The sequence below is a fragment of the Mesoplodon mirus genome (genome assembly GCF_964341445.2).
Source record: "Mesoplodon mirus genome assembly, chromosome: 6".
Lineage (NCBI taxonomy): Eukaryota > Metazoa > Chordata > Mammalia > Artiodactyla > Ziphiidae > Mesoplodon > Mesoplodon mirus.
The window spans coordinates 79,358,565-79,375,289 of NC_138982.1; positions in this window are offsets into that span (position 1 = coordinate 79,358,565).

A 16,725-nucleotide genomic window follows, 5' to 3' on the forward strand; every position below is an offset into this window, starting at 1 on the left:
GACAATTCAACAATAATAGTTGGAGATTTCAGTACTCCAGTTTCATCAGCTGAAACAACTATAACAACTAAGAAGATGATCAACAAGGAAATAGAAGACTTGAACAACAGTATAAACCAATTAGATCTAAACAGATAACTTTTTAGAATACTCTACCCCTAAACAACAGAATATGCAGTCTTCTCAAGTACACATGGGTCATTCTCTAGGATAGATTGTGCTATAGACTAAATGTTTGTATCTCCCCCAAATTCATATATTGAAACCTAATCCCTAATGTGATGTTATTTTCAGGTGGAGCTTTTAGGAGGTGATTAGGTCATGAGTGCTAAACCCCATAAAATAGGCCCAGAGAGCTCCCTTGCCTCCTTCCCCATGTGAGGACACAGAAAATAGACAGTCATCTCTAAACCAGGAAGCAAGCCCTCACTAGACACTAAATCTGCTGGTGTCTTGATATTGGAGTTCCCAGCCTCCAGAACTGTGAGAAATAAATTTCTGTTGTTTGCAAGCCATGCAGTTTATGGTATATATATTTTTAATAGTAGCCTGTATGAACTAAGACAAACAGTATGTTAGGCCGTAAAACATAACTCAATTAATTTAAAAAGATTGAAATCACACAAAGTATGTTTTCTGACCATGACGGAATGAAGTTACAAGTTAATTACATTTAAAAATTCAGGAAATTCACAAATATGTGGAAATTAAACAGCATTACCCCTAAATAACAAATATATCAAAGAAGAAATCATAAGAAAGATTAGAAAATTCTTTGAGATGAATATAAATGAACAACATACCAAAATGTATGAGATGCAGGCAAAGCAGTGCTTAGAGAGAAATGTATAGCTGTAAGCAACTCTATGGGAAAGGAAGAAAGATCCCAAATCAATAATCTAATTTTCTACAATACCTTCCATAAGAAACAATCTGCAAAAGCAGGCAAACTAAATCTAGAGCAAACAGAAGAAAGGAAAAAAGGACTGGGGTGGAAATAAGTGAAACAGAGGCTAGAAAACTAATAAAATCAGTAAAACAAAAATTTGATTCTTTGAAAAGATCAACAAAATTAACAAACCTTTAGCTAGATTAACTAGGAAGAAGAGAGAAGACACAAATTATTAAAATAAAGAATGAAAGAGGGGGCATTATTACTGACTTTACAGAACTAAAAAGATTATAAGAGAATATTATAAAAAATTGTATGCCAACAAATTAGAAAACCCGGGTGAAATGTATAAGTTCCTAGAAAGACACCTACCAAGACTGACTCAGGAAGAAATAGAAAATTGGAATAGATCTATAATAAGTAGATATTGAATTAGTAATCAAAATTCTTCCTACAAAGAAATGTCCAGGCCCAGATGGCTTCACAGATGTATTACACCAAACATTTAAATAAGAATTAACACCAATCTTTCACCAACTCTTCCCAAATATAGAAGAGGAGAAAAAACTCCCTAACTCATTGTATAAAGTCTATGTTACTCTGATATCAAAACCATTGAAAGAAATCACACAAAAAGAAAACTACAGACCAATATCCCTTATGAAATGGAAACAAAAATTCTCAACAAAATACTAGCAAAGCAATGTTGGGTTAACATCTGAAAATCAATTATTGTAATACACCACATTAATAAAATAAAGGACAATGTTCATCTCAATAGATGCAGAAAAATTATTGACAAAACCCAGCACCCTTTTATGAAGATAAAAACACTGAAAAAACTAGGAATAGAAGAGAATTTCCTTAACCTGAAAAAGGGCATTTTTGAAAAATCCACAGCTATCTTCACACATAAAAGTGAAAGACTAGATGCTTTCTCCTTCAGATAAGGAACAAGTCAAGTATGTCTGCTCTCACTACTTCTACTCAACATTGTTCTGAAGGTTCTAGTAAAAATAGTTAGGCAAAATAAATAAATAAAAAGCATTCAGATTGGAAAGAAAGAAGTGAAACCATCTTCATGACAAGGTCTTCTATATAGAAAATATTAAGAAGTCTACAAAAAACTATAAGACCAAATAAATGAGTTCAACAAGGTTGAAGAATACATGATCAATATAAAAATCAAGTTCCTATACACAATGAACAATCTGAAAATGCAATTAAGAACAAAATTCCATTTACAATAGTATTTTAAAAATGAAATACTTAGCAATAAATTTAACAAAACAAATAGAAGATCTATACTTTGAAAATGACAAAACATAGTTGAGAGAAATTTAAGAAAACCTAAATAAATAGAAAAACATATCATATTCATGAATCAGAGGAGCTAATATTATTAAGATGACAATACTCCCTAAATTGGTCTACAGATTCAATGTAATTCCTATCAGAAACTCACCTGAACTTTTGGGTAGAAATTGGTGAGTTGATTCTAAAATTCATATAGAATTGCAAGGCACTCAGAGTTGTCAAAACAATCTTGAAAAAGAACAAAGTTAAGAACTCACATTTCTTGATTTCAAAGCTACTATAAAGCTACAATCATCAAGATTATGTGGTACTGGTATAAGGATAGACATACAGATCAATGGAATAGAATGGAGAGTCCAGAAATAAACCCATGAATCTATGGTTAACTGATTTTCAACAAGGGTGCCAAGACCATTCACTGGGAGAAAGAATAGTCTTGTCAACAAATGATGCTGAGAAAACAGGATGGCCACATGCAGAAGAATGAAGGTGGATCCTTACTTCAGATCACATACAAAGATTAACTTAAATAGATCATAGACCTAAATATAAGAGCTAAAACCAAAAAGCTTTTAGAAAAAAACATAGGAGTAAATGGAACACATGAAAAGATGCTCAATATCATCCGTCATTTGGGAAATGAAAATCAAAACCACAATGAAGTACAACTTTATTCTCACTAAGATGGCTATAATAAAAAATGGACAGTAACAAGTGTTGACAAGGAGTTGAAGAAATTAGGATTCCCATAAATTGCTGGTGGGAATGTAAAATCACTTTGGAAAACAGTTTGGCAGTTCCTAAAAGTGTTATAAATAGAGTTATCATATCACCCAGTAATTGCAGATATATATAGGTATAAGTATATATGCCAATATCTATACCCAAGAGAATTGAAATCATACCTCCACCAAAAACTTGTACACAAATATTCATAGCAGTATTACCGTAATAGGCAAAAGTGGAAACAACCCAAAATCCATCAACTAATAAATGGATAAACAAAATGTGGTATATCCACATAACAGAATATTATTTGACCATAAAGAGAAGTAAAGTTCTGACAACATTCTACAACATAGATGGACATTAAAATCATTATACAAAGTGAAAGAAGACAGGCACAAATGGCCACGTATGATTCAACTTAAATGAAATGTCCAGGATAGGTAAATTCACAGAGACAGAAAATAGATTAGTAGTTTCCAAGAGCTAGGGGGAGGAAAGGAATGGGGAGTGACTATTAATGGGTATGAAGTTTCTATAAGTAATGGTAAAAATCTTCTGCAATTAGACAGTGGTGATCAATGCACAACTCTATTAAGACACTAAATACCAGTGAATAATGCACTTTAAAAGGATGAACCTTATGATACGTGAACTGTATCTCAATAAAGCTGTTATTAAAATTTAATCAAGACAAAGTGAAAAATTTGAAAATACCAATAAAAATAAACTGAAAAGTAGTCCAGTAAATAAATGAATGTAGAGTAATGCCATTTTATACATAGAAAGATTTAATATTATAGCAAGGTACTATTCATCCCCAAATTAGTATATAAATTCAGTGTAGTCTCAAAAAAATTAATTGTTTAAAAAAATGCTCTTCATGTGATTCTAAAGTTCATCTGGAAAAGTTAATATACAAGAATTACCCATAAAATCTTAAAATGGGAAAAATATCAAGGAGTAACTTGCTCTAGCAGAACAAAACCTATTATGAAGGTAATAATTAGAAAGTATAACACTAGATCCCAGGGAATTCCCTGGTTGTCCAGTGGTTAGAACTTGGCGCTTTCACTGCCAGGGCCCAGGTTCAGGGAACTAAGATTCCCTCAAGCCACGCAGCCCAAAACAAAAAAAAAGCTAGATCCAAGAAGACTATGAATTTATTATGTGATAAATGGACAATTGCTAATTTTTTTTGAAAAATAAAATGAAATCACACTTTATACAAAACTAAATTCCATATAGATTAAATAGCTAACTATAAAAAACAAAAATATTAGAATAAATCTTCTGGAAATATTTTTATAATCTTGGATGGGTAAGACCCTTCTAAGGTAGGTAAAAAGCACAGATGTTCAAAAGGGAAAGACAGATGGATCTGACTACATACAAATTAAAATTTTCTGTACAAAAAGCATTAAAAACAAAGAAGGAAGGAAAAATTTGCAATATATGTAATAGGCAATATAGTTTTGTAACATTTAGAGGCCTTCTACAATCAGTAAGTAAAATATGAACTATCTAATAGAATAATGGTCAAGGTATGTGAACAGGCAATTCACAGATGAAAAAAATACAAGTGGCTGATAATATGAAAAGACAGCCTCTCTAGCAGTTGTGGAAATGTAAGTTAAAATAATAATAAGACATCTTTGACCATCAGATTGACCAAAATAGTTTTATGACGAATTTTATAATACCATGTTTGCAAAAATGTGGAGGAATGAGTATTTTCATACATGGTTGATGAGAGTTTAAGTGGTATAGCCTATTTGGAAGGTAATTTGGCATTATCTACCAAAAGTTCAAATATGCATATCTTTTGACTTAGCAATTATACCTCTAAGAATACCAATCAATCTTAAGAACATCTCCCTCCAGAGAATAAGTGGAAGTTAATAGAGAGCTTCTTTTGTGTAAAGAAAATGGGATTCCCCTAGTATTGATGGAAGTAGAAACTATACCAATATTAACAAGAGTTCAAAAATTTCATGTCATCTGAACTGGTAAATTCCATTGCTGGCAATTTATCATGAGGAAATTATCATAACTATGAAAAAGCTTTATACATAAAGATATTCATAGCATCATCCTTAATAGCTAAAATTTTGAATTTATTTAAAAGTCCAAAATAGGGAAATGTTAAGTAATCCATGGTAAAGCTGCTCAGTAGACTATGATGACACCACTGAAAATGATATTCATGAAGATAATATATTATTAACATAGAAAGTGCTACTGAGATTATATTTTGCAAAAATAGTCAAGGTACTAGATTTTCATGAATTATCATCACAGATGTGTTAAACAAGTACATGCCTATCACTTGGAAAGCCCCTTTCCATATAACAGCCCCAAGGCCTTCTAGCCCCATCTACCTGTTTTCCCTTTCCTGCCCCCTCGACTGCAGGGTTTCTCCTGTGTCTGTCTCTCTTAGTCTGTCCACGCTGCAGCCAGCCTCTCTACTGTTTCCTGGCTTCTACCCTGTCTTTCAGCATCAGTAGCTGTGGTCCTGTCTCCCCCTGCTTCACCCCACACAGGCACCACCTTTCTTCCTTTATTCCCCAACTCTTCAGGAATACAAGGTGGCTGTCTATACTAGACTCTGATTGAGGAATTAGGGATAAAAGAGAGGAATTTGAAAATAGCACTGGAAAGAGCATCACCATGAATGTACATTACTGTTGGGAGAAGTGGTTGTACTCTTCCCTTAGTGGAATTCTGGGGTCAACTATTAAAGTAGTATCGTGTTTTCTTCTCCTAGTGCATAAAAAATATGCATCTTTGAACTGAGGAAATATATGGTGGTTTTGATCACACGTGCCTCCTGTGGTTGATGGGGCTGCCAAGAGCTCTGTATTCTGAGATTGGAGCGAGGTTCAGTGAGAAGGATCCATGCTGCATCTGTGGTGGCCCAGGGCTGGCCATCTTAGTAAGGTTAGTGTTAATAGTTTGTGATTAAATAGGCTTATATGCTGAACCCATTTCCACAGGTAAGAGAGGAAATCAAATTCTCTCACCTCAGATTAGGGACAGCTTGTGCTGTCCCAGAACCACATTAGACAAATTAAAACAAAATTGTGCTTTCCTGTGAAATGGTGCTGCTCTCATATCCATATGCTGGAAGAAAGATGACTCATGTGGCTCCGTGCCCTGGTCAGCCATGTCCACAGGCTGTAGCTGGTAGTCAAGGACAAGGCAGGAAATGACCCTGAGTTGCTCACCACAATTTGCTGCTGGAGAGGGAAGCGGCTGGTGTCTTCAGGATATTTAAAGGGTCTGCAATCTTATTAAGCTCCTGTTAATAAGCACAACTTCCTTATTTATCAGGATAATACGGTCTTGGATTAGAGAGAGCCTGGTCTTTAGCTTTCAGGAAATAAACTTTTCTTTCAGTCTTACCCCACAGCTGTGAGCCCAAGATTAATCATTTTACTCTTTCAGTATTGTCCTTAACTGCGATGTACCAAGCTCACATCTGAGTGTTTAATTCTATCTCAGTTCTCGATTTTTAAAATTATTGTCAGCTGATTACTAAGGAAACCATAATTAGAAATATCAAACTTCCTTTCCAAGTAGTGGTTCAGGCTACTTTGAGAAGGAAAATTCTGGCCTTATTTTTCTTTGTGGTAGAAGAAAATCTCCTTGAGTTTCAGATGATCTATTGATTGGGTCCATCAGAATATCTTGGATGATCCTTACCCTTTCAGGTGCAGATGTGAAGACTGTCTCTCTACTTCTCTGAGCAAATCCCATGTCACAGACTGGTTTGGGACTGAGTGCAGTTCAGAGGGAGCTCCTTCTGGGCCCCTGTGAGCAGAGTTCCCTGCAGAGCTAAAGCTTCCATTAAACAATCAGGGAAGCAGCCAGAGGTGGTGCCCTTGCAGGCAGGCCCCGACTCCATCCTCTGACAGTTCATGATTTGGCATGCGGTGGTGACGAAGCAGATGACAGAATAGAGAAGATAGTTCCTGCTGCTCCACTGGGAAAGTTAAAACATGTGAGCTGACTGAAGACCACCAGGGTATGGGATACAGCTCTGGTTAGGAAAGAAAGCTCCAGATCCAGGTGTGGGGCTTGGGACAGGGTCAGTGTCCAACTAGCATCATACAACCTTATGTGTTGAGCAGGTGGTTGGCAAAGCCTCTGGCCAGCTTGAGCTTTCCTTTTAGCTAAACTTGACTAAGAGTGTGCAATATACATTACCCAGTGCTTTTAATTTATTCATTTAGGCAAAGAATATCCATATTGCTGTCTGTTTTTGTGACTAGGTCTGCCTAGGAAGTTTGAAGGTAAATAAGTCCAGCAAGGCACTTGAGCAGGTAAATGGAGGAAGGCTCTTCTTTTCCATCCCTGAGGGCCTTATCTAGGCTCAGCTGTCTTTGAATGCCCCTGAATCACTCTGTAGACTTATCACCAGGCCTCTGAAAGCCTCTGTGGGGCCACAGAGACCACCTACTCATTTATCTCAGAGATGCAGCCTCACTATTTCAGAGAGGCCCCAGTAATAAAAGCACGACTAATCAAACAATAAAACATTTATTGGGTACCTAATATGTGCTCAGCACTGAGCTGCGTGCTGAAAAAATTAAATATTATAAAAGTGTAATGTCTTTCATACATTAACTATTTAAAAAACTCCTAGTATTCTTAATAAAACTGGGGGGTGGGAACCATAGGAGACCCATTATTATTTTATGCATGAAGAAACTGAGCCCAGGGTGAGTAAGGTTAAACAACCTGCCCAAGACCATGCAGCTGGTGGAGCAGAGATTTGATTGGAAATGCCAGACCCTGAGTTCAGGGAAGACACTGGAAGGCACTTTCCTGTCATTTTAGGACTTCTAAGATCCTGAAACCCTGAGGCTATAATGGCTTATTTCCCAGATGATGATGACAGAGAAAATGTGGATTCATTGACTGCATGTTCTATTTTCTGTTTTTTTCATAGTCCATATATTCAGGTTTGGTTTTGTGACAAGATCTCCCCTATTATTATGAGGGCCTTTCTCAAGGTATAGGAGGCATTTACATGCCACTGCTTCAAACAGTACTCAAAATGTACTTTTATTTACCACACTATCTGTTTGTTCATCTAAGCACAGAGTATTTTATCTGGATCAGGTTCATCTGACAACTCCAGAGTGATTTTTCCACCCCTACATGCTCCAAATCCCTTACGTTGGGAGTTTTATTTTTCTGTCACCTGTTTGTTGGCTCAGTTTTCTCAGAACTTTGTTTCTCGGAGCAAGAGTGACCCAGGCCATGCTGAGTCAGCAGGGCAGCCAGAGAGAGGGAAGCAGAGTCAAACTAGAGTCTATCACTGTTAGGGAGGAATGGTGTCAGGCAAAATAATAGCCACAGGGATCAGACAATTAGAATAAATCATGATGAGAGCTGTTGTGGAGGTGAGCCAGGCACAGTGGAAGCTCTAACACTCATTCTCTCTCACAGCACCTTGTTTTTCTCTTACATCATATTTACTACAATATGAAATGAATGTGCTTGTTTAATTACTTGTTTAATGTATATTTTTCCACTAGACTGTGAGCTTCATGAGAGCAGGGGTTTTGTGTGCTTTTCACCACTGTATATCCAAGGCCTAGCACTGTGCCTGGCACATGGAAAGTACTCAGTAAGTATTAATTGAATACATGAATGAATGCATGGCAACCATTACATCCCAAGAAGGACCAGGGATTATATTTCATAGTAGGTAAATGTCAAAATGTTTAACAGCAAATTAGATATAGGTAAAGATATATTTAGTGAATTACAAGATAGGACAGAAAAAAATGTCTAGAGAAAAAAAAACTGGGGGAATACAAACGAAAAGTTAAGAGACAAGGAAGATAGTATGGGAAGGTCTAAATCAATTCATCAGAGTTGCAGTAGGAGAGGAAAGAGAAATTCGGAGAAATAATATATGAAGAGATAATGGGTAACTCACTGAAAATGAAAAAGACAGCAATATACCAACTTAAGAAGCTAATCAACATAAATAAAAACAAATCCATACCTAGGCACATCATAATGAAACATCAGAAAGACAAGACAAAGAGACTATCTTAAAAGAAGCCAGAGGGGGAAAAATACAGACTGCTTTCAAAGGTGTGACAGCTTGTCAGTTGACTTCTCAACTTAACAAGGAAAGCTAGAAGACAGTGAAGTAGTATCTTCAATGCACTGGGAAAATAATTGCCAAAATAGAATTTTATATCTGTCAAGAATAAGGTTAAATAAACAAAAACAGAGAGCTTTTCAACAGCAGAGCATCACTAAAAGAAATTCTAATGTTTGAAGTGATGGTTTGACTGCAGTGTACTTATCTGCAAACTCATTAAGTTGTATACGTTAAATATGTACAGCATTTTGTATATTAATTATATCTCAATAAAGTGGTTTTAGAAAGAAAAAAATTCTAAAACATGTACTTCAGATAGACAGAAAATTATCCTACAGGGAAGATCTGCAATGTAAGAAGAAATAAAGGACAGGCTTCCCTGGCGGTCCAGTGGTTAAGAATCCATGCTTCCACTGCAGGGGGACCAGGTTTGATCCCTGGCTGGGGAGGTAAGATCCTGCATGCTGCCTGGTGTGGCCAAAAAAAAGAAAAAAAAAAGAAATAAAAGGACAATAAATTAATAAATATGTGGGTAAATTAACTATATAAAACAATAATGACATCTTGTGGTATAAAAAAGATAAGATATTAAAATGCATCATAAAAACAATAAATGCTGGAGAGGGTGTGGAGAAAGGGGGACCCTCTTACACTGTTGGCGGGAGTGTAAATTGGTACAGCCACTATAGAGAACAGTATGGAGGTTCCTCAAAAAACTAAAAGTAGAACTGCCGTATGATCCAGCAGTCCCAATCCTGGGCATATATCCAGAAAAGATGAAAAACATAATTCAAAAAGATACATGCACCCCAATGTTCATTGCAACACTGTTTACAATAGCCAGGACATGGAAGCAACCTAAATATCCATCAACAGAAGAATGGATAAAGAAGATGTGGTACATACATACAATGGAATATTACTCAGCCATAAAAAGGAATGAAATAGTGCTATTTGCAGAGACATGGATAGACCTAGAGACTGTCATACAGAGTGAAGTAAGTCAGAAAGAGAAAAACAAATATCATATAATATCGCTTATGTGTGGAATCTAGAAAAATGGTACAGATGAACTTATTTGCAAAGCAGAAATAGAGACACAGATGTAGAGAACAAACTTATGGATGCGAAAGGGGGAAGGGGGAGTGGGATGAATTGGGAGATTGGGATTGACATATATATGCTACTATGTATAAGATAGATAACTAATGAGAACCTACTGTATAGCACAGGGAACTCTACTCAGTGCTCTGTGGTGACCTAAATGGGAAGGAAATAAAAGAGGGGATATATGTTCACTTTGTATACAAAGTGAATGTATAACCAATTCACTTTGCTGTACAGTAGAAACTAACACAACATTACAAAGAGAAATTACAAAGAGAAATAGAAAAATGGACAACTATAGTGGGAGATTTTAAGTTTCTCTCAGTGATAGGACAACAATCCCCCCTAAAATTCAATAAGGATTTACATGATTTAATTAACATGATTAAGAGATTTTTACATAATGAACTTATATAGAACACTGTACCCAACAACTACAGAAAGTACTTCCTTTTCAAGCCCAAACGGAACATATTAAAGAATTTGACCACATGCTGAGCCATAAAGAAGTCACAACAAAACCAAAGGCTGGAAATTACGCAGATCATGTTCTCTGACCACAGTGTAATTAAGATAAAATTGGTAAAAGCAAAAAGAAACAAAAAAACTAAAAAATCCCTAAATATTTAGATAAGAAACACATTTATAAATGACCCATGTGGAATTTAGAAAATATTTTGAACTGAACAATAATGAAAATGCTTCATAGCATATTTTGGGGATACAGTTAAGACAGATTTTAAAGGGAACTTTATAGCCTTAGGTAGATCAGAAAAGAAGAATGAAAAGACAACTTATGGAATGGGAGAAAATATTTGCAAACAATGCGACTGACAAGAGGTTAATATCCAAAATATACAAACAGCTCATACAATTCAATATCAAAAAAACCCAAACCACCCAATCAAAAAATGGGCAGACTTAAATAGACACCTCTCCAAGGAAGACATACAGATGGCCAACAGGCAGATGAAAAGATGCTCAACATTGCTAATTGTTAGAAAAACGCAAATCAAAATCACAATGGAGTATTGCCTCACACCTGTCAGAATGGCTATCATCAAAATTCTATAAATAATAAATGCTGGAGAGGGTGTGGAGAAAAGGGAACCTTCCTACACTGTTGGTGGGAATGTAAATTGGTGCAGCCACTATGGAAAATAGTATGGAGGTTCCTTAAAAAACTAAACTAGAGCTACCATATGATCCAGGAAGCCCACTCCTGGGCATATACCCAGAAAAGATGAAAACTCTAATTTGGAAAGATACACACACCTCAATGTTCATAGCAGCACTATTTACAATAGCCAAGGCATGGAAACAACCCAGGTGCCCATCAACAGATAATTGGTTTAAGAACATGTGAGATTATATATGTGTGTGTGTGTGTATAAAATTGAATATATATAATGGACTATTACTCAGCCATAAAAAAGAATGAAATATTGTCATTTGCAGCAACATGGATGGACCTAGAGAATATCACACTAAGTGAAGTAAGTTAGGCAGAGAAAGACATATATGATATCACTTATATGTGGAATCTGAAAATTAATACAAATGAATCTATATACAGAAACAGACTCACAGACTTATGGTTACTGAAGGAGAAAGGGGGGGGATAAATTAGGAGTATGGGATTAACAGAAACTACTGTACATAAAATAGATAAGCAACAAGGATTTACTCTACAGCACAGGGAACTATATTCAATATCTTACAATAACCTATAATTTGAAAAAATATATGTAACTGAATCACTTTGCTGTACACCTAAAACTAACACAATATTGTAAATCAACTATATGTCAAAATAAATAAATAAATAATTTAAAAGATTAAAAAAAAAGAATAAGTGGATCCTCAAAATTATGCTGAGTGAAAGAAGCCAGTAACCAAGCCAATACACACTGTATGATTTCATTTATGTAAAATTTTTGAAAATCAATCTACTATCTATAAACTTATCTTTAATGACAAAAAGCAGATCAGTAATTGTCTGGGATCAAAAATGAATGAGATGAAAATTGAGGTCAAAAGCCCACCATTCCCCCCAAAGGTAGTCTTCATCCTGCCTTTGTGATAAACCTTTTCTTGTTTGATTTATGGTTTTACAGACTATGTATGCACCCTAATGAATATAGTCTAATTTGCCCAGGACTCCAAATTTTATATAAATAGAGTTATACTGTATGGTTTTTTATGTGTGACTAATTTCTTTCAAATAATATTATGTTTCTGAGACATACATATAGTGTATGTGTACCTATAGCATCTTCCTTTTAAATGCTCTATGTTGTTCTATTGTATGAATATTGTATGAATATTTTACGCAGGGTCAGCTTCATGGGGCATACAACTAGGGCAGTTACACAGGGCCTCTGATGGCAGCCTAACTCCTTGCCCCATGGAATACCGTGTTCTATGAGCAATCTCTAGGGATCTCTGAGGCACCCCCCCCACCCCTCCCGGCTGCTGTTCCAAACTGGCTGCCCATCACATTAACTATGACCAATATCTCTGATGTTTAAGTGCCACCCCTGGTCTCTGCTATTCCAGAATTTTGTCATCCCCATTGATACTGTAAAGCCCACTTCTGTAGAAGTGTCTTCTACTGTCACTCTTGGCCTATAGAGAACAGATATTACTGGACTTTTGAAAATGTGTGTCCCTCTCTCACCAGCATGTTTCTCATCGCCTTGGTTAATGAAGTATCTTCCAGGCCCTGCAGAGAAACAGAGACAGTGATAGGTTTTCAGGTTTGTAAGCAGGCTTATTCTAGCATTCCAACTTCCCAAAGCCCTTTGAGACTTTCCTCCACAGTTTGTACCTCTACTTCATTTGCTACATACGTGTCATGTTTTTTTCTAATCTTCAAGCACCATCCCAGTGGTGTATTAGAAATGTCACTCAGAACCCTTTAATAACCAGATGTTATATCCCCTTTTTAGATTTTTATTCTTCCTCCCTTGATCCAGCACCCCCAGGATCTACTCCCAGTTCCTGCCAGTACATGCTAGCCTGGTCCTGCAGTTCTTTTGGTATATTTTCTCTTTCTTCTCTTATCAAGCCTGTATTCCCTCAGTCAGGTTTTACAGAGTCTTGGTCTTAACTGTGCATCTCATGGCCAGATGGAGGTGGGAACAGATCCTGAAGAGGGCAAGGATTGCCTTGAAAGTGTGGTTGCCAGATTTAGCAAATAAAAAAATAGGATACAGGAGATTAGGATACTAAAATATTCTTCATTATTTATCTGAAATTCCAATGTAACTGCACATCTTGCACATTATCTGGTGACCCTACTGCCTCATTTGAGGCCTCTTTATAGCCTTTAAGCAGCCGAAGTCCTCTCTCTTCCAACAAGGGAGAGTTGGTCACTTCGGTAGGCCGAGAGGGTTCAGGCAATTCAAAGTTCTCATTAAATCCCCAGCCTGATCTTCAGCTGTGCCTCCCCTCCAGCTGTAGGATATGAGTGTCTTTTTAAATGCTGTCAAGGAAACACTCTGACTCTTTCACTGCTTAAAGTTGTTGCTGAGTACAGCTGAGCCTGTGATTTTCTCTCTGCAAAGAATCAGTAGTGATTACCAACAGCTATCTGATTCCATGGTTCTTCCTTACAGTTATTATTGCTCCCATACCCCTCAACTGCCTGACACAGTAGTTCCTAAATTGGTCAGCACATTGGAATCATCTGGGAGCTTCTAAAAGTACTGCTGCCCGTGTCCTACCCCAAGAAATTGCAATGTCATTAATCTTAGGTGTGGTCTTGGTTAGGAATTTTTAAGAGATTACCAGGTGACTTTAATGCTAGGACATTGTACCAGTTAGTACACCCCATTGTACCTGTATCCCTCTATAGCTCATTACAGGTAAGTCTTAGTCTACTACCACAGCATCCAGGCAGTCTCAAAATCTAGTCCTCATTGTCATCCAGCTGGTGAGTAATCCAACTACAAAATCTCACACTTAGTGTGTACTTCCTAGGACCTTTTTTGGTATCAAATATCTTAGGTAGGGTTCCCTGAAGACAGGGAATCTTATCCAAGTAACTTGCCATGAAAACTCTTAGAAAAAGAGAGTGAGGAAGGCAGGAACAGGGCAGGAATGAAACCCAGCAGGAATGTGGTCCTAGCTGCAGACTAGCTGTAGAATCTGATCCCATGGGGAGTTCTAGAACAAAGTTCAACTGCAGAGTTAGTCCTATCTTGAGGCAAGGGGGCTAACCTTTTGTACCCCTACATCAGTTAATCATTGGCTGAGGTCTGCTTCCAGAGGGGATGGCAGAGGGCTGGAGTGCAGCTTCTTAGCCAGGGCTAGGACTAGGGTGAGGTGAGCAGGGTAAAGTTAGAGGAGTACCAAAATCTCAGTAATCAAGGTGAATACTATTTAAATGCAACATTTTAAATAAATCAAAATTAACCCCCCAAACTCACAACGAACAAAGTCAAATTTTAAATAAAGAGAATTAGGGGAGGAGGTTCCTATTTGGCCAAGGGCAAGTCTCAAAGAGAGGGCAGCTGTGGCTCGTTGTCAGTCAACATTCACAGCATCTGGGGGATCCATGCATATAAAGGGGGCCTGGGCGGGGCACCAGCAACATCCAGTACACCACCTTTCCCCAGTTCCATGTATTTAAGTTTGGGTTGACTCCATTCCCCTAGCATTTTGGGGAGGGAGAAGAGGAGAATAATACTTGGACCTGTTTCATAAGGTCAAAAATCTCTGGCCATGGTGATTACTTTAGGAATGAACGTGTGACCCAAACAAGCCCAATCAGCTTCCTCTCAAGGATATTTCTGCTGGAGCTAACAGAAAAGATGCTCTGGACAACATAAGTTAGAGTTGCTTGTGGATGTCTTTTCTAGCTCCACCGAAGGAATATGCCTGTAAGAGGAGAAGAGATCAACATGCAGAGAAAACCTGAGCCCAAACTGAAGCTAGAGAGTGGCCTAAAAATATTGATTGTGCTGGACTCAGGTGAGCCAAGGTTTCTCTGTTCTATGGTGTTTCAATTAGGAATATATTTGTTGTATAGAACAGAAAGTATGACTTAAGGAATAAAACCAACTTGAGGAATAAAAAGGGTGGGAGGAGAGGAGAGGGAGAGAGTGAGAAAGAAAAACATAACTGGAGAGCCCAGGAGTACATTTGTTTCAGGTGTGGTGGGAACAGTGCCTGCATGACATCACCAGGATCTATCTCCTGGATCTGCTTCTTAGGACTGGCTCCATCTTCAGGTTAAACGTGAATCAGACAATAAGCCGAGGGACAGATACTCTGGTTTCCTCAAAATCTACTTACCTCTCTTGGCAATAGTTCCATGATTCTTGAATCAAACATCGATGCCTGGATTCTCTCTTTTTTTAGGATGAATTATTCCCTAACATCACCAGTTCTTCCCCACCAGTTCTCTCCTCATGATCACTTATACCTGTCTTAGTGTAGGACAATTTGTGTTTAGACCGCACCCCCCCCACTCTGCCCCACTACAGTAACATACTTGCTCACTGTTCTGCTGCTCTTATAATTTTTTTTCTTCTCTGAATTCTCATACTATCTCATATCATTACACTTTCCTTTTGGTTCTCCCTTCTCGTCTTAAAATGAGTTCTTAAACTTCTACAAGATGATGCAGCCTTTCTTCCTTTTTCCCAAGATAATATATGTAAGCTGTTTAACATAGTGCTTGGCATGTAGTGTGCTCAATAAATAGCTATGATGATGATGATGACAATGACAATGGCAATGAGGCAGCATCGACCCCTTACCTAGTGTTGGGAAGATTTGACAATTGTTTCCAATCCTAAACACCCTGATACGAGATCTTTTTCATATCTTACCTATATTTCCTGCTGCAAATAAACCATTTCTATCAAGTTCTTAATATAAGCAATTAGGGAGAATGAAAATTCTTAAAGTTCTCATTGATATGTCATCTTGTTTCTTTGAATCTTGCTACAATATTTTTTTTCCAGCCAGAGTTTAAACCCTGGGGACACTCACCCATGTTAATATGCATGGCTGGTTTGGACACAGGAACAAGATTTATTTTTAATGTTAAAAAAGCATTCCTTCTTTTTCCTTTCTTTTCAAATTGATAATGAGAGTCTCAGGTATAACTCTGAAGCTGTGATTCCAAGAGAGTTCAACAAGTAAATTGAAAACTGGAGGAAAAAAAAAAAGTAAAAGACTGATTTAAGTGTTTGGTTTGGCTTTTTTTTTTTTTTAATGGAATGGGCTAGATGTTTTCCCATCAAGTGGACACAGCTCAGCTGTTCTAACAGAGATTGTGAGGCCTGAAGCCTGAGGGTAAATACTTGATGTGTGCAGTTAAAAAGTGGCAGGTGGACTGGTGGAAACAGCATGTAACTAGTTTGTGTTACCAGTTAGCACGGTGACCATACCCTGGCCTGTTCTAATAATAAGCTTCAGGTATATGTTCTGGGTTGCAAATATGAATAGGGAGGGTTTTAATTATTAGGTAACCAGTGTTCTGGGAGCAAAGAGCCCCTGCTTCCCTCTCTGTGTCTCTGGGCTTTCACATCTGAAATTAACC